We start from the raw sequence: 5,832 nt of genomic DNA on the forward strand, positions 1-5,832 counted from the left end.
TATGAACTGCTCCCTGTGCTTAGGAAACAAGACTGATCCAACTGCTTTCATTTTTTGACCTGAATTTATTCTGACTTGAGCCAAATTGGAAGGAGAATCTTTTATATCTCTCTTGGTCTCATACCTCCCCTGAATTGTCCAAAAGGGAACCAGGGGCATTTGTAGATCAAAATTATGATCTTCACGCCCTGAGCCAGAGCCCCATCCACTGTCACTGGCCCTGCTCAACCCTGTCATGTGAGAGGCTGCAGGGGGAGGAAGAGCGTCAGCTTTCAGTCCTCATGAGGGGTCCTGTTCCACAGGCAATGACCAGAAACACCAAGGCCCCAGCTGCCCCTGTGATTTGGGCGATTAACTGTTTTAAGAATCTGCCCCCTCCTGTCTGAGGTCAGGCCACCATCACATCTCACAGTGTTGAAGGATAAAGGCCACTCCCACCTGGCTTCTCTGCCTTCAAATTGTCCTCCAACTCAGCCAGCCCAGGAAGTATCAGTGTCATCCTCTGAAATACTAATCTGACCACAGCCCACCCTCAGTCCCACCCCCTGCCCATAAATCCTTCAGCAGCTCCCATCACCATCGGAGAGAGCTCAGTCTTGGCCACCATGAAGGTCTCTGCTATCTGGCATATTGTGCCAGCCCCACCTTCTGCCAGGGTCCCACCCTGGACCCCTGCTCCAGCAGGATGTCCTCCGCCCTGCATACCCCATGCTCTCCCTCCCTGGGGGCCTTGGCTCTGCCCCCCCATGCCCTGCCCTATCCCAGAGCCCGGGCCAAGCGCCCCCAGCCCCCATGTGCGCCCTACCTCTATTGCAACATCCACCACATTATATTTGTCACCAAGGCCAGTGTTGAAGGTCTTTGGGGCCCCAGTGTGATAAACACCTAGTGGGCTGGCTGGGACTCGAGGATTTTGTTATCTTTCTTCAATCAATGAGGCTCATTGGAGTCCAACAACATAGCACCATTTAGCCTGTATCCAAGTTGCCCATTTTTGTTTGTTTTGGTTTGTTTTCCCTGATGTTTCTTTGTTCAAGTCATACACGAACATGGCTAAATGAGTGAGCAGTACCGAAGAATAAGCAGGGAAAAGGAATGCCGTGCCCTGACCCCATCCCCGAGTTTCCTGTCTCAGAAACAGCCCCTCTTCCCAGCTCATGTGTTTTTCCAGAGAGTCTGCGCAGAAATGAGCACCATATGTAACCTTAAAAATACAAAATATAGCACACCATATGCATGGTTCCACTTCTCGCTTTTTTCCTTTAATATATTGGGGATGATGTGACTTTTGATGTAGGAGAAAAAGACCTTAAGTCTGATGCTTGAAATTATGTAACATCTGACTGGGGGAATAAAATCAAAAGGGCCCTGATTAAGCACGGGAAGCCATCTTCCTCAAATGTCCAATTAACCTCATTGGACAAAGGTCTCACTGGAATTGGTGAGGGGGAGTGATGGCAAGGCTGCTAACACATCTGTCACCCTTCTCCTAAGCCAAAGCTCACAGTCCCAGGAAACTTGCCAGTTTCCAAGGTCCAAAATTGTCAAACAAGTTCAGGCTTGGTGGCTCATGCCTGTAATCCTAGCATTTTGGGAGGCCAAGGCCAGGAGTTCGAGACCAGCCTGGGCAACATGGTGAAACCCTGTCTCTACTAAAAATACAAAACATTAGCCAGGCATGGTGGTACACTCCTGTAGTCCCAGCTACTGGGAGGCTGAGGCACAACAATCGCTTGAACCCAGGAGGTAGAGGTTGCAGTGAGCTGAGATCGTGCCACTGCATTCCAGCCTGGGCGACAGAGTGAGACTCTGTCAAAAAAAAAAAAAAAAAAAGCAAGTCATAAATGGACTTATTCCGGAGGGAGAGGCTCATCCTTCTGTCCCAAAGTACTGCAAGCTCCGACAGCCCACATGGCTGGGACAAGAACCCTGGCTGCTGGAGCTTGGGACTCCATGCTGGCTGGGGGAGGAATGGGAAGGAGGACCAGACACTAAATGAGTCAGTCCATGGCTCTGACTTGGTCCTGACACCCTGCAGCGTCCTCCCAACAAGACATCCCTCCACTCCTGTCCAGGAGCAGGTTACTGGAGCCACAGGCATCTGCCAGCTCTTATTCCGGCCAAATTCTCCCAGGCAAGAGGGCACAGCGCAGAGGGTGTCTCACTGCACATAACCTAATGGAGCTGCAAACATCCTCCTGTCCCTTTGGGTCACCTGGCCTGGCCTGGGCAAGGAACTCTGGTGGCCTTTTGGGGAATATGAGTGTCCCCTGGTCATAGGCACCCTTTTAGCCTTGGCTTTGTCCAAAGAGTCTAAAGCTTGGCTGGGTGCGGTGGCTGACGCCTGTAATCCCAGCATTTTGAGAGGCTGAGATGGGAGGATCACTTGGACCCAGGAGTTTGAGACCAGCCTGGGTAACATGGCAAGACCCCATCTGAACAAAAAATAAAAAAATTAGCTGTGCATGGTGGTGCATGCTTGTAGTCTCAGCTATTCAGAAGGCTGAGGCAAGAGAATCACTTGAGCCTGGAAAGTCGAGGCTGCAGTGAGCTGTGATCGTACCATGACACTCCAGCTTGGGAAACAGAGCAAGACCTTTTCTCAAAAACAAAACAAAACAAAAAAACCAAATGAACAAAAAAGAGTCTAAACCTTGGTGTGCACTGTGGAATCCCAGGGTACCAGTTACCATGGCGATTCCCACGTCCCAGTCTCCCAGGGTCTGTCTAAAGGATCTACGGCCAGGGCCCAGGAACCTGCAATTTCAACAAATCCCCCAGTTGATTCCAAGGCACATGATCTGAGGCCCAGATTTGAAATCACTCTCCCAGTCTCCCTTGGTGAGGCGAGGTGTAGCATGGTAGCAAGGATCAGGCTCACTTTGGAGCCACAGTCTCTACTGCCTACCAGCTGTGGGACCTCGAGCAGGCTACTTACCTTTACTTTCCTTTTGTGTAAAATAAAGATAATAAGAGAATCAACCTCATAGGTAAAGTTTAAATAAGATGATGGATATAAAGCATGGAGGATGTGCCTGATGCCTAGTAAGCCCTCGATAAATTAAATTCCTTTACTTGTATATTTGTATTAACAGGGCTTGCTCTGTTAAAGGGTACTCTGCTTTAAGTCTGGGTGTGCGTGTTGCTTGAGCTTAGTTATTCAGAATGAATTTTTGTCACACAAGGAATCATGCCAGGGTTCCATTTCTTTGTCATTCACCACGGCAAATATTTTGGCAAGTAACCCTGAGGATGGAGACGCCCCTGCTTCCAGTCCTTGTGACATCCTCTTCCTTGTCAACACCACTTTCCTGCCACAAATACAGAAACCCTCCCCCAGTGACCTTCACCCTGACCCTGCTGGGGGTGGGGTGGGTGAAGGGAGCTCCTGCAATCCAGCAACCCTGCTCCTATCTCTCCCCTGGGCTGGACAGGGCAAGTATAAAGAGTCGTTGCCAAACCAGGAAAGGGCGACAAACTGGGGGCCACATCCCTCGTCCCTCCTGGAAAGAGGAAAGGCACCCAGCCCAGGCAGGTGTGAGGGTGGAAAGCAGGGCAGCTGAGAGAGGCTCACATTTGCATCAGCTGCTGAGTCTCCTGATCAGGGCGGGCTTCCACCTGAATGATCCTGAAGGAGCCAGCATCCCCATGTCACCTGCCCATGGGCCATATTTCAAAGGAGGAGCGGGTCCCCACTGTTCCCAAGACCCTGGCAACAGTGGCGTCAATCTTTGGGATTCAGGGAAGCTACTGAAATTAAGTCAAAATAAGGGAATTTGAGGAAACAAGAATCTACGGATGCAGGTTTGTGTGTGTGTGTACGTGCACAGACACACACGCACTCAGCTCTTTCCCAGGGGTCTCCCTGCCTGGCACATATTCCTCGGCCTGCTCAGCTTCTGGCTGGGTGGTACCAGCCCATGTCCCTGCCTCAGATGTGTCTTCTGATGGCAGGTGGGAGGGAGTTGGTCATTTACAGAAACTCCTCCTGCTGCCCCTCTATGCTCTGGGAAACTCTACCACCAAATACCCTGGGAGTTTTATTTTTCCGAGTTATCATTACTTTGAGATTCCCACTCCTGAGATCTTTTCACAGTTTCCTAGAGGCTAGAGCTGAAAATATCCTTAAAGGTGATAATAAGTAATGGCTGCCATTTGCTAAGGGCTGCTGTGTGCCAGGCTGTGTGCCAAGAGGCTGTGGCATGGGCCATCTCACTGAATTCCAACCGCAGCAGTGAGGTGGAGTCTGAAGTCATCTCCATTTTATAGACGAGGAGAGTGAGGCCCAGAGAAGTTAAACAACTTGCCCAAGGTCACACAGCTGGAGAGTAGTGAACCCAGGTGACTCACCCATTTGGCACAGCAGGCACTGTGCCTAGGGCCCACGGAAATGTGTTAATTTCTTTCAGAATCAGAAAGAAAAACATGAACTTTGGGGATAAAGAAAAAATTAACATAATAATAATAACATGTTTGTCTTTATACCAATATAGTTGTAAAATATAATTTTTAATATTTTTTATGGGGGAAAGGATCTATAAAGGCAAAGGTGCCTAAAGCCTGTGAAAGTCACAATGGGGCCCTGGGGGAGGCACAATTAAAATCCCGGTCTGCCTACTTCAAAGTTCGTGCTCTCTTCAGTCTAGTCTAATCCCGTTCACAGGTGAGGAAACTGAGGTCCAAGGCCACACAGCGAATAGCAGAGCCAGGTGGAGAGCTCAGGTTTCCAGTGGGCCAACCACCATGGCTTGTGGTCCGACAGCACCACCCGGTGGCCTTTTGGGGAACTTACCTTTAGTCCAGAGGTGAACCTAGAAAGAGAAAGGGCTGAGATAGATTCAGATACCCGCAGGAAACCTCCATAAGCCAGCCTGCACTTGGGCTCCACACTCAGCAGTGGTGGAGCTAGGCCAGGGAGCCAACTCCACACTTGCTCTAGGCTGTCGTTGGAATTCACACATCTCAGCCTACACACACACACATACACACCCCTCTCCCAGGGTAAAAGCATCATCCCCCAGAGTTAATATTTGTAAAGTTCTTAGACCAGTCTGGTCCAATAGGAATATAATATAAGCCAAAATGTAATTTGAAATTTTCTGGTAGCCATATTTTAAGAAGTAAAAGAAATAAGTGAAATTAACTTTAATATATTTAATATTTTATTTAACACAGAAATCAGCAAACTATACAGCCTGTGGGTGAAATCTGGCCCACCATCTGTTTTTTTAAATAAAGTTTTATTGGAACAAGCCATGCCCACTTGTTTTTGTATTGTCTATGGCTGATTTTGCACTGCAATGGCAGAGTTGAGTAGTTGCATAGTTGAGACCAGGTGATCCACAAAGCTGAAAATTCTTACCACCCAGTCCTTTACAGGGAAAGTTTGTCAACCTCTGATTTAGCCCAATCTATCCAAGTATGGTCATTTCAACATATAATTCAATATAAAAATTATTAATGAGAAAGTTTACGTTTCATTATACTAAATCTTTGAAATTCAGTGTGTGTTTTATACTTACAGTGCATCACAATTGGGATAAGACTCATTGCAAATGCTCAATGGACATGCGGTTGGATCATGACTACCGAACTGGACAGTGTAGGGCTTAGAACAATGCCCGCAGATATCAAACAGGTATTCATTAAATACCTAAATAAACTCCCCACCAGCCTTTCTTAACTGGCTTCCCGGAAAGAATTAAGCCCTAACATTCGGGGACAGCCCCTGTTTGTAATGAATCAACTTCTTTCCCATGCCTGTAGAATGGTGTCATTCCTGGGAGGACTGAGAAAAGTCACTGGCCTCATTTTCTGTAGGGTTTCATTTAT

This window comes from Pongo abelii, chromosome 2 (genome assembly GCF_028885655.2).
Source record: "Pongo abelii isolate AG06213 chromosome 2, NHGRI_mPonAbe1-v2.0_pri, whole genome shotgun sequence".
NCBI lineage: Eukaryota > Metazoa > Chordata > Mammalia > Primates > Hominidae > Pongo > Pongo abelii.